We start from the raw sequence: 25,110 nt of genomic DNA on the forward strand, positions 1-25,110 counted from the left end.
ACCAGCCACCCTGACCCAGAGAAAGAGGATAATTGACTGGCAACGGTGACAGTGGCATGGAGAAGGCGGGCCTGTCTGGGAGGAGGCTCCACTGAAGGCATCTAACCTAAAACATGCACACTTCCCCCAATCACTCTTGAATTGATACCATTTGGGCTTCAAAAGCAACAGGGACTATTGCAACACTCAGTGGCCATAGAACAGGGGTGGGGAACCAGTAGCACTCCAGACTTTGATAGATTACATCTTCCATCATCCCATAGCTATCAACGTTTCCCTTTTTTTAAGGGAAATCCCCTTATTCCAAATAGGATTCCTCGCAAGAAAAGGGAAAAGTTGACAGCTATGTATCGTCCCTCATGCTGACTGGTAGCTGAGCCCAGCAACAACTGGATGGCCACGTTCTCCATCTCTACCATAGGCTGTCATCCAGAAATCATCATAATCTGAGAGCAGAGATTTTGCATAAATTTACCTACGCGTCTCAGGTATGCATTCAATGTACACATGGTAGAAATGTCAGGAACTGAGGGGAGGAAAGGAATGGGTTCAGGAATAGACCATAGCTCAGGGGTTGAGAACATGCTTTTGCTATAATCAGGTCGTTGACTGATTAATGTTCTCTGGCCTTCTAAATGTTTTTGTGGGGAGGGGGGTGTTATTGGTTTGTTTTTGTTTTATTGTATTATTTTGTATTCTCATTTTGTATTTTTATGCTGTGAACCGCCCCGTGATTTTTGGATGAAGGATGGTATAAAAATTTAATAAGTAATAAAAAAATAATGCTGCTTCTCATTCAGAAGGTCCAAGGTTAAATTCATGGCATCTCTAGCTGAAAAGTTCAGATAGCAGGTGTTGGCTAATATTCAGATTGGGTATAAGACTGCTTAACAAGTATTTAAAATATTTCCACATTACTGCTTTTGTGATGTGAGGAGGGTAGGAGAAAGCCCTAGATCAGGCATAGGCAAACTTGATCCTCCAGATGTTTTGAAACTACAATTCCCATCATCCCTGACCACTGGTCCTGTTAGCTAGGGATCATGGGAGTTGTAGGCCAAAAACATCTGGAGGGCTGAGTTTGCCAATGCAAACTCTAGATCATAGAGGGCTGGTCCCTACCCAAATAGATTATCCATTTTTCTGCTTGGCAAACCATAGCACCAATGAAACGGCACTCAGAAGTGAAAGTGAGAAGCCACTGTAAACACCATGCTTATTCACTGCATATACAGAAACTATGCTAACACCATACTATCATGGAAAGCCTGAAAAGTTGTATACCTGTTGCTTGTCTGTAGTTTCATTAATAAAAACGACAGCTCTAACCATTATAGCTATTCAGCACTGCTACTTCCAGCCCAGTGGGCATGTCTGTAGATTTTTTTGGTGTAGGATCATATTGAGGGTCACACTAGTACAGATGTCTGGAAAAGAATAGCAGATTCTAGGCTAGGGACTTTAACCCATGGGCTGAGAACACCAGAGAGGGGCAGGAAAACATGAACAGGATGGGAGACAGAAGACCACCAAGTGGAATGTCTGGGATGTGGAAGAGCTACACTGCAGCTTCTGGGTCCACTAGAGCATGAATCCTCACACTTCCTCCTGCTGTCAAATCCAGGGAGATTTGAGCACTGAAACTCAAACCCAAGCTTCCTCAATAGAACAGGAAGGTTGAATGACATTGTAGGGCAGGGATGGGGAACTTGTGGTCCTTGAGATGTTGTTAAGATTTCAATGCCAATTGATCCCAGCCAGTAAGGCTAATGGTCTGAGATTACAGGAAGCCAAAATTTGGAGGGGCATAGGTTGTTGACCTCTGTTCTAGGGAACTCTATGGTCAGGAGACCTGGTTAATTCAATCCCTTAAAGGAGAGACCCTCTGTGAATATAAAATTATCCAATGATGTTGGGGTGGGGCCCACCAATGTATGATGAAAGGAGAGAAAGTGGAGAGCCAAATGCATACCATCTAACATTTCACAGATGGAAATACAGACATGATTGCCATACTCACAGCGCCACATAAAGGTTACCACTGCAGTGTCCCTACGTTACACACTGGTGCTCTATGCTGCTTGCTGAATCTGTCTATTATGCAGTAGCTTTGTCCCAATGGATTTAAAAGCCAATAACGTGATTATTCTTAAAGTTAACAGTATACTATTGTCCTCCAATGTATCGTCAACAATTCGAAACACAGCCCAGCAGCTTCAATGGGTGAAATCAACCCTCAGGAGGGAAGTGGAACCTGAGTAGCAACTCACATTAACATTTTAACATATTTACTCATCTTTTTTCATATATATATCCGTTGAGTGCTTTCAGAAGTAAAGTGTCATTAAATCAACCAATAGGTTTATTTGAACCAGGCAGAGGGGAATGGAAGGATAGGAAGATAAGAACCAGAAGGGGGCAGCACAGGCGAGAAAATCAAATACCAGGAAGCTAAAAAAGCAACAGATGTTTTTGTTGCACAGGCAAAGGGCCAAGTACTTTCTTAACAAAGAGCCAAATATAGCAGGTCAGGTGGTGCAAGATGAGACAGTTCTTGCCGGGAGTGTCTGAGGAAACGGTGGTTGCTACTTCGGCCACACGCAACCAGGACTTAACATCCTCATCTAACCCTTTGCTGTTCAACAAGACCACTGCAGGAGGTGACCTCTGATCCTGGTTTCAGCAATCTACAGGATAGAAATGTTCTCCACCCCAAGAAAGTATAATATGTCCATATCATAATAGAAAGGGGTTTCGGCTTTTGCTCTCAAACTTTTTATTTGGGAAAGGTTTTGTTGTTGTTGTTGTATAAACTTTCTGTATTATTACAGAACAAGCCTTACCATCCTAATACTTAATCAGAGCACATCAGTAGCCTCACAGTAATAAAATCAAACCCATCTAGATGTTAGATGTATACTCATTCCTTTAAAACAGAACTACAGTTCTGAGCATGCTTACTCGCAAGTCAGTTCCACTGAAACTAGTGGGACGTGCTTCCATGTAAATGTAGATTGAATTGGGCTGTAATCCTAATTACTAGGAAGCCTAGGGCTTGCCGATCAGAAGGTCGGCGGTTCGAATCCCCGCAATGGGGTGAGCTCCCGTTGTTCGGTCCCACCTCCTGCCAACCTAGCAGTTTGAAAGCACATCAAAGTACAAGCAGATAAATAGGTACCGCTCCAGCGGGAAGGTAAACGGCGTTTCCGTGCGCTGCTCTGATTCACCAGAAGCGACTTAGTCATGCTGGCCACATGACGCCGTATACCAGCTCCCTCAGCCAGTAAAGCGAGATGAGTGCCGCAACCCCAGAGTCGTCTGCGACTGGACCTAATGGTCAGGGATCCCTTTACCTTTAGGTTCCACTGAATTCAGAGGAGAAATGGGATCAATAGGACCTTACAGCTGTTAAATTCTTTTCTGGGTGTCTAACAATCCTTGTGTGGTTTTCTGTGCAAAAATGGGAGGATGCCTTTTAAAATACGTTATTTCTTCTAAAGTAGCTTGGCAACTGAAGAATTATCAAGACACTCTGTTGGTTCACTACCCTTTTACATTACATTCATAGCATTATAAAGTTAATTGAACTTCCTAGTATTATAAAGTTTAAATCATGGTGACAGCCATTCAGCAAAGAAACGGAAGGTTTTCGTACAGTGTGAAGACTACAAATAAGTGGTTAGATTCTACAGCCAAATGTCGTACCTAGGCTTACAGAGACGCTACAGTGATGTGTTATAAATGTCAAAAATGTTAAGGGCAAGAGAAATTGGAAAAGACTAGTAAGACTGTGGAAAGGCTTTATTGTATTAAAATAAATAAACTAAGTTTACCAAAAAAAAGCATTTGAATCTTCAGTTTTAAAAAAATGAACATTGAGTATGGGTTGTTTTTACACAAGCATGGATTCTACAAAAAAAGCCTGAAAATACATTACATGAGGCCACATGTAAGGGAACAATGGGCAAATCTCCATCCTGGCAATTACAGGAAGAGAGGCAATCTGGCAACTCCACACACATCATTCTAAGATCCTGTGAGGAAAAGCTGGAAACTGGGAAAGCCAAAACCCCTCAGATGTAATTGCCCTCACTTAAGTTTTTCTGTGCCCAGACTGGCATACTTTTAATAATGGGTAAGGGAGATTAGCAGACTTGGATGTTCTGCACAAGACACCATTTCAGAGCATAGCTTGTTGTGAGGATAAAAGGCTGCTCTGAGCTTCACAGAGGAAGGGATTATACAAGTAGAAAGCTACAAAAACTCAACACTTTCTAAGCTGAACCCTTGCGATAGGCAATGGGTCCAAATACTTCGTTTTAGGAGTGTGCTAGCATAGGGCACCCCATTGCCCAATCCTTGGAACAGCTGCTCCAATTAAGGCAGGGGTTGCTGTGGCCCTGCAGTTGTTGGGGCTGTAACTCCTATCACCCCTGACAAAAGATTATGCTGTCTCAGTTGGAATCCAGCCGGTTCTGGATTGCCACAGGTCCTTCATCTCTGGTTTAAAATCCAACCTGCCAAGGGTTTCAGGATGGCTTGTGTAGGCTGACTAATAATAAAAATAAAAGTTCTTATATACTGCCCTATGTCCTAAAGCAAACCAGGGCAGTGCACAACGTAATAAAAATTGCATGCATGCATTTATGTTTAGTACAATCGGCTGCGTGCACACAAACTATCTAAAGCGCACGACTTCCCACAAGGAATCCTGGGAACTGTAGTTCACACTCGAGAGTTCTACCTCCCACCACTCTTGAACTACAGTTCCCAGGATTCCCTTGAGAGAAACCGCGTACTCTAATCGCACGGCGTGCAGGCAGCCGCTGCGGCGGGCGACACCTAGAGGCGGAGACGAGTAACGCCGCCACATCTGCAGGCGGACGGCCGTTGCTTCCCCGCCGCCCTTTGCTAACCTTTGGCGAAGGTCGGGTCCGCAAAAAAAAAAAAAAAAAAAAAAAAAGCGGCGCATGCGCTGTAATTGACCGGCCTCCAGCGGGGAGCGAAGGCAGGCGAGGCTAAGCGGGCCGTTGCTTGACAGTCACGCAGCCCAAGCCTCATTGCTCCTCTCTTCCCCCGCCCACGGCTACCAACGGTCACTTTGAAAGACAGAAACGAAGCGCCATGTGGGGGTGGGGGGGAGAGAGAAAGGCTCGCCTCAGAGAAGCCCATAGCAAAGATTTGGCCAACCAAATCCCCGCTTTCCCTTCTCGTCACTTCCGGCACAGAACTTCCGCTTCCGGGTGTGAAGCCTAGCCGAGGTTTGCCGAAGCGGGTCTCGGTTCCTTCCTTCCCTCCCTTCCTTTTTTCTTCCTTTCTTCCCTGAGAGTCCGGTCCGTCGCCGCTGCCATGTCGCCCAGTGCTGAGGTCGGCCGCGCAAACGACTCGTCACGGTGAGAGGGGAAAGAGCTCTTACTCCGCCTCCTTTCCTCCGCCCTCCCCCCCACCTCACCCGCTCCTCTTTCCTCTCGCGCGATCGGCTCGCGGTCGGTGGGCGTGGCCCGGGCAGCTGTTGGCGTGGCTCCTCCCCCCTCGCTCGCCGGTTACCTTGTCAGTCAGCGCAAGGAGGGAGGGAGGGAAGGAGAGCGGTGGGAGGGAGAGCTGCTCGCTCCCAGGAACGGCGTGGCGGACCTGTGGAACTCACTGCCACATCATGCGTGTGATGGCTTTAAAACATGGGCAGAGAAGCTGTGGCCCTGCAGATGGTGTCGCGCTACAGCTCCTCAGCAGCCGTGACCGTTGGGCGGGCTGGCTGGGGCTGGCGGGAATTGGAGGCTGATGAGGGCCGCAGGTTTCTCACTCCTGCAGCTAAAAGCATACTTCGAATGTCACAGGGTTGATAGGGGTTTTTTGGAGGTCAGACGAGAGTCACAAAGGTGAAGAAGGTGTGTGGTCCTCTGAAAGGAGGGGGAGGACACAGCAACGGCATTGCTTTGCATTGTGATTTTTGGAGGCTTAAATAGAGCCACCATGTGCAGAGGGAGTGTATCTGAATACCATGTGACTGTGGCGATGCACCCAGGTGGAAGAAGGGCTGTTATTTTCAGGTCCTGCTTGTGTACCCCCCCCCCTTCGCCATATTTGGTTGGCCAGTCTGGATTCTGGGCTAGATAAGAATTTTGGACTGATCTTGAAGTACCTCTTATATAGGGGTAGTTGGGTCCCTGAGGAAAATCGCTGTGGGTTAAACCACAGAGCCTAGGGCTTGCTGATCAGAAGGTCAGCGGTTCAAATCCCTTCGACGGGGTGAGCTCCCGTTGATCAGTCCCTGCTCCTGCCAACCTAGCAGTTCAAAAACACGTCAAAGCGGAAGTAGATAAATAGGTACCGCTCCGGTGGGAAGGTAAACGGCGTTTCCGTGCGCTGCTCTGGTTCTCCAGAAGCGGCTTTGTCATGCTGGCCACATGACCTGGAAGCTGTAAGCCGGCTCCCTCGGCCAATAAAGCGAGATGAGCGCTGCAACCCCAGAGTCAGCCACAACTGGACCTAATGGTCAGGGGTTGCTTCACCTTTACCTTAAAAGAAGATAGGAGTCTAATAATATAGGACTCATAACAAGTAAAATATCAGCTCAGTGGTCATGCCGTCGTAGTTGTTGGGCCTTTTCTCTGATGGTCTGTAGCTTTATAGTGGTACCACGGGTTAAGAACTTAATTCATTCCGGAGGTCCGTTCTTAACCTGAAACTGTTCTTAACCTGAAGCACCACTTTAGCTAATGGGGCCTCCCACTGCCGCCGCGTGATTTCTGTTCTTATCCTGAAGCAAAGTTCTTAACCTGAGGTACTATTTCTGGGTTAGCGGAGTCTGTAACCTGAAGCGTCTGTAACCCGAGGTACCACTTACCGTATTTTTCGCCCCATAGGACGCACTTTTCCCCCTCCAAAAATGAAGGGGAAATGTGTGTGCGTCCTATGGGGCGAATGCAGGCTTTCACTGAAGCCTGGAGAGCGAGAGGCATCGGTGCGCACCAGCGGCGTAGCGTGGGTTGTCAGCACCCGGGGCAAGGCAAGTAATTTGCGCCCCCTAACCCGGGGCAAGGCAAGTAATTTGCGCCCCCTAACCCGGGGCAACCTGCCGCCCCCTAACCTGCCGCCGCTGCCAGCTTCTTCTTGCTGCTGCCTGGGGTGGTCTGGTGTGGTTCTCTCCTGCGCTCAGCGCTGCGCTGGGCGGCCGCTGCACTGTCCCTCCCCCAGATAGTCCCTCGCTCTCTCTCAGCACCGCATGCCTGGCGCCCACCCCCTCCACAGTGGGCGGCAACCCAGCGGCTCGGATCGGATTCGCACAGCCAGCACTGCAGTGAGAGAGAGAGAGTGAGCCAGGTAGGGGCAGAGAGCTGCAAGTGCGAGCGCCCCCCCCAGATGTTGCGCCCGGTGCGGCCGCCCCCCCGCCCCCCACCCTACGCCACTGGCGCGCACCGACCCCTCTCGCTCTCCAGGCTTCAGGAAGCTATCCGCAAGCCTTGCAAGCCCGGCGGGAGTTCCCGCGGGCTCACAAGGCTTGCGGGCAGCAGCCTGCAGCCCCGGCGAGTGTCCCCAAGCCTTGCGCGCCCGGCGGGAGGTCCCACCGAGTGCGCGAGGCTTGGGGCGGCAGCCTGTCGGCCGAAGCACGGGAAGCCCTCCGGAGGGCGCCCCGTGCTTCGGGCAGGTGTGTGCAAGGCTTGGGGCGGCAGCCGCGGCGGGGGGGGGGGGGAATATATTTTTTTTATTCATTTCCCCCCCCCAAAAAAAGAGGTGCGTCCTATGGGCCGGTGCGCCCTATAGGACGAAAAATACGGTATTTGTTCACTGCTGATTTGAAAGGGGAGGAGGGTGGTTGGAAGTAGTAAGTGAAGCTGAAAAACGTGAATGGAATCAAAACAGGAATGGTCCATGCTTCTGTATTTGAGATAGGGAAACCTGTGGCCATTTAAATGTGCGTATGTTGGTCACAGTTGATGGAGTTGTGCATCTGTTTTGCCATTTATGTACCCCAAGTTAATTTCAACTCCCAAGTGTGTGTTCTTTGATTACCCTTGTGTGGACTCTGGGAATCTCAATTTGTTGAAAAGATTCCTGAACCCCGGGCACAAATGGGCAGTGGTACAACAGTTGTGGCAAAATGCTGTGCAGTACTGGTATTTCACCACATGACGATCTTTTAAATCAACTATACTGGATCCAGACCTGCAATGGGAGTAATACCAGGAATAACACTTCAAAAATAACTGTCATATCAAAACATTATTAAGACATCCCTAGGAAGGGATACAAAATGGAATGATACATGTCGCTGAACCAACTTCCTATTGCTATTTGAAGAAAAAGGTACATAGGTCAGACCTGAACCAGAAAAATGGAAAAAGTAATTAATTTTAAACCCTAATGGCTACAAAAGGTATTGGAGCTCCATCATGGACTTGCTCTACCAGCAGAGGCATTCTAACAGCTGTGACATACCACTGTCACTCTAGTATTTATTATTTTATTCATTCAACTGCAAAAATGTTACAGGAACAGGCAGTTCCCGTAAGTTCAGCTTGGGTAATGTAATCTTCAAACATTAACCTGTAAGACTGTTCCGAGATCTGAATTACATGCTTGTAATATAGAAGCGTAATGGGAGTGGGGAATGTGGTTTGATGCCTATTCCTGGATTTCAAAGTTATTTGCAGAAGATAAAATAAAAGGCATCTTTCTTTTAAATTAGATTGTTGACAGGAATAAAAGTGGAGTGAAGAGATAAAGATTGGGGGTACAAGCATACATCGTTTTTACATCTTCACATATATTGCTCCTTATGAGACTGTGGGTCCAATTGCAAGCAGCCCAGCCACATGGGGGAAGGAAGCCCCTTGCTGCCCCTCTTTTAGCCATGGGAGTGGAACTGGCTAGGGTTTTACCCCTCCAACTCCTGCACCCAGAGGGTGACTGGTTTAATAGACTGCAGTATAGTGTAATAATAATAATAATAAATTTTTATTTGTATCCTGCCCTCCCTGGCCAAAGCCGGGCTCAGAGCTGCTAACAACAAGTAAAAATAGCACAGTGTACATAAAATCACACAGTCAATTAATTAAAATATATTCTTAAATCAATTCAGAATCAAATTAATGGCAACCATTGAGTTAGAGTTCTATGAGGGTTACAGAAGGAGAGAAGGAGTCAGACTGTGCCTTGGCCGAAGGCCTGGCGGAACAGCTTCGTCTTGCAGGCCCTGTGGAAAGATGTCAAGTCCCGCAGGGCCCTAGTCTCTTGTGATAGAGCGTTCCACCAGATTGGGGCCACGGCCAAAAAAGCCCTGGCTCTGGTCGAGGCCAGCCTAACCTCCCTGTGGCCCAGGATCTCCAATATGTTTTTATTTGAAGACCATAAGGTCCTCCATGGGACATACCAGGAGAGGCGGTCCCATAGGTAAAATATAATTTTTATATGCATGAGGGAACCAAAAAAGTAATGAGTCACTTTACTGCAAAAATTTGCTTTACTGTAGTGGTCTAGAACTGAACCAACAATATATTCTCTGAGGTATGCTTGTAGTTTTTGTGGGAAAGAACAGCTCAGTTCTGGGATTGAAAACAAATTCCTGTCCTGAGCATGTAACCAGAGGTACCCTGTTTCTTAATTCTAGGAATATTTCTCCCCTCGGCTATATTTTTACACCTGGTTTCAGTTGGTGGATCTTGAGGTTCTAATAAAAACAGCAGCAAAAAGAAAATAGATCCTGCAGCAGCAGACAGAAAAACCCAGAAGCTAACTATGAAGACTCAGGTAAAATAACTGAGTAATGGAGGTGGTGGCCATTTGTGTACATGATCTTGCATGCTATATAGACAAACCTGGATTCCTTTGAAATCTGGGTTAGCTAGGAGATTGTAAGGTACACCTGACAATGCCTATGGTGTAGTGGAGCGTTCACACAAATGGTCACAATGTTAAACACAACCACCCCATCATAGAATTGTGGAGTTGGAAAGGACCCCAAGGCTCATCTAGTCCAACCCCCTGCAATGCAGGAATCTCAGCTAAAGCATCCATGACAGATGGTCGTCCAACCTCTGCTTCAAAGCCTCCAAGGAAGGAGAATCCACCACCTCCAAAGGGTCCATTCCACTGTCAAAACAGCTCTTCCTGTCAGAAAGTTATTCCTGATGTTTAGTCAGAATCGTTCCCTTCCTCAAGCAACTTGGCAGAGTGGCAGGGCCTTGTTTCTGAAGCCAGTCCAAACTTCAGAGAATATCTGAAGAGCAATTGCTAAGAGGGTTCTTTGCCCCAGTTCCAAGTTTGGGAGTAGGGCAAGAGCTTGCCAGGGGTGGGGGAGCATGGGGCCAAATGAGGCTCAAGGATTCTCTCCAGGCCACAGTAAAATAGGCTTTAACTCACTGTTAAACAGTGAGACATACTGATAGACAATCATGAGATTATGAGCGTACACTTGCCTTGTACTCAGATCTTAGTTTACATCAGTTTTTTAAAAGAGACAATATGATTTTAAAAGAAAACTTAATTAGATTTCAGTAAAGTTCTGATTTTCTTGATTTTTTCAAAATAATTTTTATCTGCATTGTTTTGAGCCTGTTACTATGGTAACATGGTTGCTAAAGCATAAAGCACTAGACCTGGTTGCTTACTGCCAAATCGCATGGCTGCTTCTTGCTTTGAACAGCGTTCTTGTCAGAGGAATAGGCTAATGCAAAGCACTAAACATGTTTTGGAAAACAAATATAAAAGATCTTGCTAGAGATCTATACAGGCAGGACGTGCAGAATCTTGCGGCCTTCAGTGGTCAACATGTGAAACTATTATGTTTAATTGTCTACTTACACATCTATGAAAACGAATAAAAATTACTTACAAAAAAACCCCAACAACATCGAAGCCCTGCACGCATTTGGAACATTTTGCTCTTGCTGGTAATTGAAGCAAGCATTAGCTAACTAAATTAAGACTGATAGCAGCCTTAGTTAAATAAATACAACTCTTGTTTAGTGCTTTGATTTTGTCAGCCAACTGCTGGCAACACAGAAAGGTTAAGGCTGCAGTCCTCAGTGAACTTGCTGAATGAGACTTTCTTCTGAGTAAACATGCTGAGGATTACACCAATAGCTCAATCCTGTGCATGTCTACATGGAAGTAAGTCCTGCTGTGTTCAGTACAGCATCCTCCCTTGTCAGATTGCAGCCAATGTGTTTCTTTAAAGCTGATTGTTTTTCTTTTAATTATCCTGTACTGTAGTTTGCAGGTGTTCATAAAAGATTTTAACAGATTATTCATAGATACTAGTTGATCAATCAGTTCATCTGTCAGTGGGTAAAAATAGCATTTCTGAAGCCAGGGACATTCTTCTTGTATTTTTAGATTATGCACATATATACCATAGTAAGCATCATCCTTAGTCATTTATCTTTCACTGGAAACAAGAATGCTTCATTTAAGATGCTGCAGTTTTTAAGCACTTGTACTAAGAAATTGTGTATATCTGCTGTGTGATAAATGGAAGTTCCTTTATAGTCAGTGTAAAAGTTTTAGAATTGGTTTGTCTGGCTAAGTAATAGACTAAATGTTGTAGCTGTAATTTTGACACAAGGAGTAGGGCAAAGTCTTGGTCTCATTTTTTGTTGTGTGTGTACAAACCTTGACATCTGTTTTTGGTGGGGGGTTTTAAATTGTGAATCAGTTTGGCAGCCTGGAATGTTACAGTGGCAATTCTTGGTTTGTTGCTATGCTCAGTTTTAAAACAGCAACAATAATTATCGTAAGATAATTCTAAATTTATCACACACACTCACTCTGTTGTTCCCCAGGAAGCGGTACTGAGTTTCTGAACTTGGAGGTAACATATTGATTTATTGACTAAGAGCCATTGATGGCCTTCTATTCCAAGAATTCTTTCAGTTCTCTTTTAAAGCCCTCTATAACAGGCATGTCCAACGATCCAATATAAAAACTGGCAGTGATCTACCACCCAGGGATGGGTGGGCACACGCTGCTGGCTGCTTCTCCCGAAGGGGCAGGAATGGGAGCAGAGTGGGTGGGCGGTTGCTGGCTCCTTCCCCAGAGGGGGCAGGGATGGGTGGGCAGGTGGGCGCTGGCTGCTTCCCCCAAGGGGGCAGGGATTGGTGCAGAGTGGGTGGGCGGGCGATGCCGATCCTGCCTTCTCCCCCTGCCTCCCTCCACCCCTCCCTGTCAAAGAGAGCCACTCAGGCGATCCTCATGCCGATCCTGCCTTCTCCCCCTGCTCAGGCGATGCTGTTGCTGGTCCTGATCCCGCCTTCCCTTGTCAGATACCCGGCTCCTTCATGCCCCAAAGCCATTGTCTTTATGGCTGTTGAAGAGCATGCTGTGTTCCGGCTGCCTTGGGCCGGTGATCGACCCAGATCAACCCTGTGATCGACGGATCGATCAGGATTGACGGGTTGGACATAGAGGCTCTATCTATAAGAATGTAATAAATCACAAAATGCTGATTTTTTTATTGGAGGTTTTGGGGTGCCCAATCATCGCATGGCATCTGAATTCCCAGTTGCGTCTGTGCCCTCTGCTGCTAGATTATGCATGAAAAACAGTGCATTCTGCTTCAGAATTTGGATTTCTGACTCCATCAGATCATGATTATTTATTTAATTTGTATACTGCCCTATAACTGTAGATCTCAGTGTGGTTCCCAACATAAAAGTAAAGAACCACAAAACATAAACATAAAACATAAACGTAAAAGAACCACAAAACACATAATAAAAACAAAAACAGAGACAACCCAATAATCTCCCCTTCCACAACACATTTTAAAAGGGCATTAGCTGTCAATCAGCCAAAGGCCTGGTTAAAGAGGAATGTTTTCACCTGGTGCCTAAAAGTGTATAATGAAGGCACCAGTCAAACCTCTCTGGGAAGAGCATTCTGCAAGTGCAGAACATTCCTTCCACTGCAGAAAAGGCCCATTCTTGTGTTGCCATCCTTTGAACCTCTCGTGGAGGAGGCACATGAAGAAGGGCCTCAGAAGATGATCTCGGGGTCTGGATAGGTTCATATGGAGAGAGGCGGTCCTTGAAGTATCGCGGTCCTGAGCCATTTAAAGTAGTTAAAAAACATAACACCTCAGTAAAAGTTGATTGCATTAGAAGTTATTCCAAAGGCATGTCTGAAAGCAAAGTTTTTAAAATATGCCTAAAAGAAAGCAGGGATGACTCCTGCTGAACTACTTCTGGCAAGGGGTTCCACAAGGCAGGGCCTGCCTCACTAAAGGGTTGGCTCCTGAGAAAGACTGCCCAAACCTCAGGGGCATGGGAGATTCCCAAAAGTGCCCAATCAGAAGTTGTCAGTGATCAAGGTTGTAGCAGCATGAGGAATCAAGCAGTCTTTCAGATACTACATTTATTTCTCACCTTTCCCCTAAGGAGCTCAAAGTGGTGTATGTGGTTCCCCAATTCCAATGTCATTCTCACAGAAACACTGTTTGCATTATGTTCAGCCGAGAGACAGTAACTGGCCCACAGCAAGATACAGAGCTTCATGGCTAAATGGGGATTTCAACCCGGTTCTCCCAAGTACTCCAACACTCTTAACCACTACAGTATTCTGGCTCTCAAATCCAGGGCTACCTTAGGAATGTGGAACTAGTTGTGTGGTTTTTTTGGCTCTTTCCCAGTGATAGGAAATGTAAGATATGTTGAATAATAGCTAGATTAGTGATAGTAATTTTAACGATTTATTGCTTTTTTTAAAAAAAAATGTTGTGGTTCCTTCATTCTGGCATCACAATATTTTTAAAAACGAAAACGGCAACATAGACAGTCAGCTCTGTAATGCAAGCTCATCTTAAATAAATTATAGCACTTTGAAGTTGTGCTTATGGCCAGAATGCCAGAATTATTTAATTTTTTAAAAAAAGATTTCATATTGAGTATTGTTACAAAATAAAACAAAGTACACTGTGCTTTAAAGGGTATTAGATTTGTTCCAAACATGAAGGTTTTTTCGGAAAAGCAACAGGCAGTGCTGTTGAAAATTTGTTTGTGACACCTCCAGGAAAATTAGGTCATATGATGTAATTATAAGACCAGAAAAAAATAAATCTCAAGCTTCATTGTTAAGCATGCTAACAGGATTTATTTTTGAGTAAACATGGTTAAGATCAGGCTACAAGTTGTTTAACAGATATTACTCTTTGTTACTTTAGTAATTGATTGTATTTATTATCTAAGGTGGTTGCATAAGAGTGAGAAAGCAACTTCAGAAATCCCTGCTTTTCCCCAGAGGTGTGTCCACACCAGCCAATTTTTCGGTGATCTGTTCTCATTTAATCCGTTTTTTCTGCAGACTGAACCAAATGCTGTATTCTGTCTGTGTTTGAATTAATGAAAAGCCATTGTTTCAAGACTCTGAATGGAAGCAAATAACCTCTCTATATATGTGCTTTGTTTTTGAATTTATAAAACATGAAAACGAATACCACATAATATTGGAGTCAGCCTGTGTGCTGTCTTTTGCAGTAGAAATGCCACTATGGAGAAGCATTTCAGAGTTTTGTCTCATTTTGTAGTTCTATTCCCACCTCCTCAACCTGTGTTGGAGTTCTGTTTAGGTTTTCTTTTTTAAAACAGTCTTGACTTTCCCCCTGCCTTCCTCTTCGGCAGTCTTCACAAAGTGATATACCGTATATTCTCTTCTCATTGTTTTGGTTTTTTCTGCGTTTTGTATGTGGATGTTACTTGGAACACCTTTTTTTCCCCCATTGTCTCTCCTTTAACATTTTTTTGCACACTCCCATTACTGTACTGTTGCACTTCTGGGGGTTTTGGCACCGTTAAAATAAACCCAAATACCATACTCCCCCCCCCCCCCAGCTAGAAAAACCTGCAGCTCTGTTCATTTGGCTTAAAAGGTACAATGGGCAAATCTCACAGAGATGTGAAGGAACAAGGAGTATGGCCTCTTCTTGGGTTGCTTCAGAGTTGTAGAATGAGTACTAATTAATTTTTTCTATGATTTTGATTACCTTTATTTTATACATGTATTTTTAATTTGTTTGTTAACTATTGCCTGAATGTATTTATTGAAAGACAAGCTAGGAGTATTAGAAAGAAGGAAATAAATACTAAATGGGAAAACAGAACATTATAATAGTGAAGGTCTCCTGGGGTAGCTGTGCTTCAAAATGGAGGCAATTGAGAGATACATGAATTTTCATTGGATGTATTTTAAATAGTTTTATATTCTCACCATCTCCCAATTTATACAGTGCTCCTCATACTGTTTTTTGAAGTGCTTTTCATTCATTTATTATTTAAATGACTCTTCTCCCACTTTTCTACGCCAAAGTGTACTTGAGGCCGCTCCCAATAAAAAGACACCTGCAAATCAATTTTTAAAACCCAGTTAAAAAGCAATAAAATGATGCAGGTCTATAAAAATCAATACAAAACAATAAAATGCAAAATGTTAAAATACAAATCATGAATAAACAGTTAAAATCCAGCTGTTAAAACATCAAAGAAGGCTAATCAAGAGAATGCTTACTTGAATTTTGTTATTTCTCATCTATCCAGCCAAAGGGTTCAGGGATGATAATGATGCTATTAAAAAAAAGTTACTTACCTATATGCCAGTGGCATTCATATAGCTCCTCACTCCTAATCAATCTCATTTTTCATTGCAGAATCCAGCTGCCTCTCCATCATGGTGTTTCCCAGATTGGCATTGTTCAGTAATACATGTCAGAAAGACGAGGGATGAGTGATTGGGGTGGGGTTTCAGTGGAAGCAGGATAAGCCATTTACTAAATATACTATAGCTGTGGTGGCTTGCACCTTAAATGGCTCTTTGGGGAGGAGAAAACGGAAGTTGATGCAGAATTCCTGAGTGCCTAATTCATGGACATGATGGAGTGGCTATCCAGGACAGCTGACCCAGAAGTGAGTCTGCAAAGACCACCTGGCATGTGAAGGTTGTGCTAAGACAAGCTGCTTTTCTGCAGTTGAGGAGAAGAGAGTCCCTGCCCGGGGAAGGGAAAGGAAGATTCCCTGAACATGCTCTGTAAATTTGGCTGGCCTCTGACAGTAAGAGGAGGGCACTAGGAATCAAAGAGATGTTTTAGTATCGACATATGCTTTTTGGAATGAAAGTAAATTTACCTGCTGCAGCGATCCAGTATCCCAAGGAGTGGAGACAGGCACAAGTCCCTATCGCATTGTCCTAAACCAAAATAGACATACTGCCGTTCTGTTTTAGCTTTATTTGAGAATGGTGCTATACTTTTCGCCCCAGTGTGTCAGTTTTCTACACATTTGAGAAAGAGGCTTGTTTCCTGAATGCAAGGATTTTTTATTTTAAATGGGGCAACCATCTTAAGTGGCGTAGACCGGGGACGACGCTACCATGTGGTTTTTCAAAGGTTGGCTCCAGTTCATTCCATGGGTGCAAGAGACCACCTTGGTTGCAAATCCTGGGGAACATGCTTCCTGGCTTGCATGCCTTTTCCACCTGGCCTAGGAAGGCAGGGTGGGGGTTCTGTTGCTGTTACTGTTGCCTTAATTGTTTAAAACTGCTTTTTAACTTGTGTGTTTTTAAATTGGCGGGTTTTGTTTTGTTTTTTTAAATTAAGGGACCTAAGATGTGCCTGGGAAGAGAGGAGCTGGGGAGAGCAGGGATGACCCCAATTGATGTGGTTCTGAGCAAGGGGAGGTATTGTGTGCAGGTGGGGCATACGGCATGCGGACAGTTAGCAACTGTGCTGCGTGCCAGCCTTCTTCCAACCTGAGGAGTTGTGGTTGTCCTTTCAGCCAGCCCTCAGATGTGCTTGGATGGTTGTTTTTGGAGGGTGATGCTTCAGGAGTGTTCTTTAGCCTTGTGAAGCCTTCAATGTGGGGTTCGATTTTATCCCCTATTCTGTTTTAACATCTACATGAAACTACTGAATGGGGTTATCCAGAGTTTTGGAGTATGTTGTAAGCAATTTGCTGATGACACACAGTTCTGATCGGCAGGTGTGGCTGTGGATATGCTGGACCATTGTTTTGCCCTGGTAATGGACTGGATGAGAGCCAACTAACTGAATCTCAATCCAGACACTGTTAGTGGGTGCTTCCGTAGCATGGTTGGATGGGAGGTGGCCTGCTCTTGATGGTGTTGCACTCCCTCTGAAGGAGCGGATATGTAGTTTGGGGGTACTTCTTTGCTGTCACTTGAGTGCCTTACATCAGCTTTAGTTGGTGGTTCAGTCACACAGGGATAGCCTAACTTCTGTCTTCTATGCTCTGGTATACATAGGGAATAACTGTCTGAAGATGATTCAAAAACTTAAGCTGTTGCCGAATTTGGTGGCCAGGTTGCTAACCAGGGCAAGGTGATTTAAGCATATTACACTGATCCTGGCCCAACTGCACTGGCTGCTAATTAGTTTTGTGTTCTCATTTTTTATTTTTTGTTGTGAACCGCCCTGTGATCTTCAGATGAAGGGCACTACACAAAATTTATTAATAATAATCAAATGCAAACATAAATAAATACATAAATTCGCCAAAGTATTCAGGGTTATATGTAAAAGAGGTTTTTGTGTAAACTAATTTATGTAAATCACTTCTGATGATTAAGTGGTATATAAATCCTGTTCAATAAATAGTAAAGGGGTGATTAGAATGGTGGTGGTTTTCTTTTCTTTGTTTTCCTTGCAAACCATTTTTTTTGCTGCTGCAGATGGAATAGAACAGTGAATTTCTTACTGGTGATTGTTTTGGTCAGCCCTAGTTTTTACCTCACTCCCCCTCCCCCCTTTTATGTTATGCTTTTGTCATTTCCAGTCTTACAAGTAGACTCTTTTCTTTAAAAGGCATCAGTTTTGTTTCTTAGTCAGTGAGGGGGTGTTTTTTAACATCTTAAACTTTACTATAGTACACCATAGAAGCTGGATTGTTTTTGAAATCTCTTTCTCATACCAGCCAGTTGCTTGAGCAGACTGCAGCCATGAATGCATACCCTCTGACATTTCACAAACAAAATGGGGGGGGGGGTGCCCTTATCTATTCATAATGCCTCAATTCTGACACAAAGGATTATTCCCAAGTACATACTCTGCTTAAATATTACTCATTGTGGATGGCTCCTTCTTGATTGCTGTATTAATTTACCTTGCAATAACTGCATGCTAAGAGCATTAAAAAAATAAGTTTCCCCAAAACCTACTGACACCTCCCTCTTATGCATTGGTGGCACCACTTTGGCAATACAGTGGTACCTCGGGTTAAGAACTTAATTCGTTCTGGAGGTCCATTCTTAACCTGAATCTGTTATTAACCTGAGGTACCACTTTAGCTAATGGGGCCTCCCGCTGCCACCACGCCACCGCCGTGCAATTTCTGTTCTCATCCTGAGGTAAAGTTCTTAACCCGAGGTACTATTTCTGGGTTAGTGGAGTCTGTAACCTGAAGCATCTGTAACCCGAGGTACCACTGTATAAGGATTCATGCTTGGAGAATTTGCTGTTAGTATACTTAGGAACACAGGAAATTTCCTTATATTGAGTCTTTCTATTGGTCTATCTAGATTAGTATTGCCTACTGCATGGACTGGCAGTGGCTTTCCAACATTTTAAATAGGGAAAGATCTCTCTCAGCCCTACATGCAATGCCAAGGATTTAATATGGCATGCAAGGCAGATGGTCTAGAACTGAGTTGTGGCTCTTCCCCTCTACTTTCCACTGGTTAACCTCTGCCTCTCTAGATGCTGTTGTGTTCCAACTTCTGTCAGCCCCAGGCAGCATAGCCAATGGTCAGGGATGATGGGAGTTGAAGTGCAGCAATATCTGAATAGCCACAGACTCCTGCTTTACAGGATATGAAAGGCTGTCTGGAAAAAGAAGTCTAAACACTCAGCAATTTGCACATACATCTGTGCACCTGAAATTGTACTAAATTGTGTACAATGGTACTAAATTGTGGTCACACTAAACAAGTAAGAAGCATCTTTATTGGTCAGAAACTAGGGGAAGGGAAACCACAACAACTCCCATTATAAGAAGACTGGGGAAGACGTATATGGCACAGAACGTTAATTTTTAAAACAATGTATACTGTAATAGGAAATTTTGGAAGGGATTTCTAAGGCAAAAACCCAATGCTCTTTGAATTGTCGTATATATATATATTAGGTATTGGAACCAAAAAACACTATCAGAGTCTTGGAAGTAAACGAAACAAACAGCGTGGAAACAGAACCAGTGTGATTTATATTCAAAAACATAGATAAATGTTATATATTTTATTATCTAGTTTGTTAATGTTTTTGTCTCTTTCATTTCTTTAAAAGGAACATTATCCCGTCTTAGATTACAGGGCTAAGCACACTCGTGTGACACTCAGTTCTATTACAGATGGAGGGATCTGCTCGATGTCATTTCTAAAAGAAATGGTTGAAGCCTAAAGGAAGAAGGGACAGATACCCAAAGTAGTCACTGTCCTTGATATATTGAGAAGACGTGTGTCTTTGATTATTTTCAAAAGCGAAAGGCAAACCTCATTCCTTTTTTTAAAAAAAGAACTTTGAACCATAAAGGCTTTTAATAAAATTGATAGACTGTTCATTCTTCAAATTAATTTAAAATACCCACTTCTGTTTTCCTTAATAAACGGACCATGGATTATGACAAATAGTTATATCATCTTCACTTAACTGATTTTAGCACAGATTGACACAGAATGTGAGGTTGGTCTCATCTTTGAATGTTTATTAATGGCAATAATAAGAAGCCGTAAGTGTTGAGTCATGGTATCTTTCTATAGAAGCACAAAAAATTGTATCTTTTGTTTGATAACCACCTTTTGATTCAATGAGTCTCAAGACAGAGTTAAAGGAAATGAAGCGAAATGCAGTCGATAATGTGTTTGTAATTTGTCGCGTTCTTTCTGTACAGCTTCTGGGGAAGCTCGTTCAACCAGAGGTTGGTTAATGAAGCTTGCTTTTTTGCTCTGCACAGTTTCACATGCATCTGCTTGTAGTTGCTGTGCGGGTTTAGCATTTAAGTAATTTGAAGATCTAAGAAAACAATTGGCATGGGCATTAAACGTTGCTAAGCAATAGGAAATGACACTTTGTAGCAAGGGAAATTTATACAACGTTGTTGGGTTTGGAAAACGGTGGCACATGCTTCATTAAAGCTGCCATTTAAAGAGAGAAAGTTGCTGAAAAGTGGCAAATCTGGAGAACGAGGCCTTTGGATTCTTTGATTTTTCTGGGTTTCTGTGGGATGGAACCGACCATCCAGGAAGCTGTGGTATCAAAATTACTATTTGGATCAAAGGGAGATTATTGTTCTTATTCGTGGTTCTCGGTTTAAAACTCTTTTCTCTTGACAGATAAATCTAGTGGGGTGGGAGCTGTACAAGAAAACAAAAAATAACCCCAATACTGCATCAGGGAAATGGGATTTCTGTCTGCTGCGTGGAATATGCAAATGAACTAAATGTGTGCGGTTTGTATGCTTTTATCTGTTTATAGTCCTGGTGATGTTTAAGAAGCTATGCAAGGGACTGAACTCCACCCCCTGGCCACCGGAAATCCTGTTAATCAACCCCCCCCAATACTTTGTATTGCCTATATCAGCTTCCCCAACCCAGTGAGCTCCAGATATTGGGGACTACAACCTCTTGTCTGTTCCAGCCAGCATAACCAGTTGGTAGAGATGGTGGGAATTGTGGTCCAAAACATTGGAGAGAGCCAGGTTGGAGACTGCTGGCCTGGACACTTTCAGGCCCATTATTTCAGCTATAAAGTTTCATTTGATTCACTCTAATCTACGAAAGCTTATGACATAATAAATGTGTTAGATGCCGCAATACTTTTTGCTGTTTTTGCTGTGTCAGATAAGGTGGCTGCCCCTCTGGAAGTTGCAGTCATAAGTTCTAGAAATGTGGCACTTTCTGCAAATGCAAAGCTGAGATTCTTGGGCTACGATGAATTCTGTAGCCAGAACCAAATCCCCTGCTGAAATATTATAATACACACACCTGTAGAGAACTGCTCTTAATAATTTCATCATAGTTTGTTTGGATTTATAAGGTATAAAAACTCTTTTGCAGAAGGGCCTACTTGCACATAAATGCCCAGTGACAATGCTGTTGTTTCTTTATTCACCTTGGGATTATTTGTAGTGTTTTGATCTGCCTTGAAGCATTTAATGTTTCAGTTTTGCCCTTACAACATCTCCTTACTAATTTCTTTAATTTTATAAGGTAGCCCCCCCTTTTTTGCATTGTTCCAAGAGTGCATTATGTTAGCCTTTTTCAAAAATTAAAAATAAAACGTACGTTCAGAAAGACACATTTAGCCTTGTTATAGACAGGAGTGCAGTTAAAACATGCAGTGAGGATTTGAGTGCAAATGATGCTGGTATTTAATATTTCTCAGATTACAGGCGTTTACCTTGCAGTTTGTATAAAATGATTTGTGTTTTAAGGATGCAACTGTAGCGTTGGGTAGAGTAAAAATATTGAAAGCAATATTTCTAATCACTTAGTTTTGCATCATCAAGATTTGTTTTCAGAGCACCAACATGATTCTGTTTTTGTTTCATTGAAGGATGAAGTGGGTATTAAATTAAAATCTGGTAATGTCTAAACATGGGTTTTTGGGCTTGGGCATACTTATTCATTGCTGTTAGATTTGAACACAATGTACCTTTAAGAAGGAAAGACTTACTATCTGTTATATTTGATAAAGTTTTGGAATAATGGATTTTGAATAAGATTATACACACCATGATTAGTCCAAATTTCAAAGAAAATGTGTTACCAAGCTATCATACTGCTACATTAAAATATTTTTATCAAATGGCTAATTTTGGGAGATGTAACCCCACCAATGTTGACTTATGTTTTGTTTTGGGGGCCTAAGATTAAAATATGTGGGGAAACTAGTGAGATCTAAAATAAACAATGAACGGGTTTTGATAATGTTTACTGTCAAAATATGTATCATTTTTTGGGTTTAATTAAAAGGGGTTTCCTTATTCCAAAGTAAGATATCAAATTTGTATCAAGCTTGTTAGTACCTTTAGTGTAAAATGTTTCCTATAACTGGGGGAAGGGGGACACCCACATTTATTCTCAGTATTCCTTACTGGTTTCTTTGAAAAGGGTTGTGGCATATATGGTGAAATAGACGGACTAAGGTAACTCCTGAGCAGGGAAATTGAAAAGTTCATAAATCTATACGGATCAATATTTATCATGTACTGGAAAGAGGAGTTTATTAAGCCGTGGTTTATTATCCTGAGAAGGATTTTCTAAATTTGGCCACTGAGATTGTAAGTCTGTATGTGGACTGTGTCACTTCTTTGCAAGGGTTCAAATAATTTAAAAAATGCTTTTCATGTAGAAAACCAGGATGGCAGGGAGAAGGTCCTAGCTTAGCCTTCTCCTTAGCATATGTGATTTTTAAAAAGGGGCATTTAGTCATGTGAGGCCCATTTAAAAAATGGGGAGGAAATTATTGCAGTTTGCAGCCCAGACACAACTTTATACTGCTTGGAGGAAATGTGACTTGAAATCACACTGCAGTAATTTTGCATTGAATTATGTACTGTGGATTTCAGTATTTCTTAGAATAAATGTGCTCTTTGCTTTTCTGGACTGTGTTTTTAGTTTCCTATGCAAAAGGGTCTCTTTTGGGGAAATTGTGAGGAAAAAAGGCATTAAACTGCAAAGCAGATTTTTCTTGCCTAGAATTGATTTTTTTGTTTGGAGCTATTAGGCCATTTGTGTTGCAGTTCTGAATGAAAAACTTCAGAAATATTTACTTTTTGGTGGTAATACAGAACATTTAGAAAGCTAAAGCTTATTTAACTTGTTCCTAATTAGTACTGCTGGAGAAGGTTAAAATGTGATGCTGGAACCTAAGAAAATATAGCCAACACTGTCGGAGGCTGGCACTGACAGATTTTCTCCTGGCTCCTAAAATTTTCTCACCTAGGAGCTTTATTTTTTGGTAAATTAACTGTTGTAATATGAGAAACAAAAGAACATAAATGCAAAAAGGATTGCATTTCTATTATAATACAGAAAACAACACATATGAATAAATAACATTTTGGAATTTACGGTTTCAGTATATGACATACCTAATTCTAAGTAAATTTGTGTGTGGTCGAGATCTTTTCTTCATAGATTGAATTAGTTTCCTCATCACATAAGTAAAGCTGCAATCAGATACACAGTTCCCTAGTGGTAAGTAGACTGATACAGCTAAGTCTGCTTTAGGAAATTTAGAAAGATTAAAGGCCAAAGTTGCAAAAATGTTTTCCATATAATATATATGCAGATGTTTTGTAAAATAAATGCATGAAATTCTCCACGGAAGAGTTAACCTTTGAAAGCCAATTGTTGATAAACTATCTTACAAATGCTAATGCACACTGGACATTGTTGTTGATAAACAATCTTACAAATCCTAGTGCAGGCGCATATTGGCGATAAACCATCTTACAAATCCTCGTGCAGCCGCAGAAAGACAGAGTGAGAGCAGAGAGCAAAAAGGTAGTAACATTATGTTTAGCAGAATCATTTGCTGTTAAATTTTAACCTTTCCATGGAGAGCTTCAGTACCAAATGCAGTTTTTAGTTGCTGTTGGGTTTTATGTTATCTTCTGACCGTTTATTTTAAGAAATTGTTGTTAGCCATCTGCCGGAGCCCTTCTCTCTGTGCGTTCCCATCAAGCATATAGCCATTTGACTGAGGACCTTTTCTGTGGTGGCACCACAAATATTATTAGTCTTCTAGTAATGGAAATTGGTTGAATTTTTTCTCTCCTTCTGAGTTAAATGTAATTGTGGTTGGTATTGGTTTTATTCGTTTGTATTGGCTTTGGAATTTACTGTTGACTATATCCTTATGTGATCTTGTTGTCATGAATTTGTTGTATGACATCTAGAGAATTGGTGTGAGACACAGCACCATAACAAATATACACACCGGGGGGGGGGGAATTATGGATAAACTGTGGAATGCCCCAGGGAGGTTTTCTGCATGATCATCATTTCCCCCCCAGGCAAAAATATTTTTATTCTTCAAGGAATTTTATGCATTTTAGATCTGCTTATGACAAAGTAATTTGCTGGCTTATTTTAATGTTGTTGTGACTCTTTATTGTCATTTTCTTTGTTTTTAGATTATGTAGGATATTTTTCCTTTTTTGAAGAAGAGCAGTATAGTAATATTTTGCATAAATATTACATAAAACTATATAAAACTATATTGAACTAGTCCAGAAATTTTGATTCATCTTTACATTGTTTCTGTTTATCATTTGTGGCTCGAGAGGATACTTTTTCCTGTCTGTTTTATACTGAAGTATATGCAACCTGTGCATTTTTTAAGACAAATATTATTTTATGCTGCCTTTCAGGCCAAAATCCTATCAAGAGAGTCTTTAATAATTATAGAACTATGAAAACCATATAATATAAGTTCAGGTAGGTAGCTGTGTTGGTCTGACGCAATCAAAATAAATTAAAAAAATTAAAAAATGGTCCAGTAGCACCTTAGAGACCAACTAAGTTTGTTCTGGGTATAAGCTTTCGTGTGCATGCATACCCAGAACAAACTTAGTTGGTCTCTAAGGTGCTACTGCACCATTTTTTAATTTATTTCCTATAACAAATTTGAAAACCACAAAACTACAAATGTCATGTTTATTATTATTTTTTCATAAAGCTAACAGCAGTGCCTAATGTTGTTTAAAACACATTTCAGTCTGTGTGCTGTGGTTATAATCTGGAAAGGGGAGCCCTCCTGATTTTGGATATGTATGTGCTGTTTTGACGTTGCACGGAGACATGGGCGTCAGGTATTGGGCTGCCCCAAAGTCTGGTATGTCCTTTGAAGAAGGATTTACGTAGGGAGCAATCCTATGCACAAGAAGCTGACGTAAAGCCAGCCGTTGTAAATTAAGTCGGCGTAAAGTTACGCCAGATCCAAACCCTGTTCAGCAGTGGGGCTGCTGCTGCTCTGCCTAAGAGAAAACGAGCCTTTAAAATAGTGTTTCTCGCCAGGTCATATAAATGAGCTGAATGAGTTTAGGATCCAGCCTATGCCCTCCCTCTCTGGTCCCACTCCTGGAATGCCCCTTTGGGGATTTAGACTGG

The 25,110-nt window shown here is 42.4% G+C and overlaps 1 protein-coding gene across 5 annotated transcripts in view; it reads left to right on the forward strand.

The window, feature by feature from the left end:
* Positions 1 to 5,236: 5,236 nt before the first annotated feature.
* EYA3 (EYA transcriptional coactivator and phosphatase 3) overlaps positions 5,237 to 25,110 on the forward strand; it is a 55,185-nt gene continuing 35,311 nt past the window's right edge. Inside the window, exons 1-2 of one of the 5 annotated variants that reach the window (XM_081015428.1) lie at positions 5,244 to 5,393; positions 9,608 to 9,747. The gene's annotated coding sequence lies outside the window, so the exon portion shown is untranslated. Of the gene's footprint in view, positions 5,394 to 5,592; positions 5,886 to 9,607; positions 9,748 to 25,110 lie in introns of those variants that run through there. The other 4 variants (XM_081015429.1, XM_081015427.1, XM_081015431.1 and 1 more) reach the window with 4 other exon arrangements.

Source organism: Podarcis pityusensis, assembly GCF_964106645.2.
Source record: "Podarcis pityusensis genome assembly, chromosome: 8".
In the NCBI taxonomy this organism is placed as follows: domain Eukaryota; kingdom Metazoa; phylum Chordata; class Lepidosauria; order Squamata; family Lacertidae; genus Podarcis; species Podarcis pityusensis.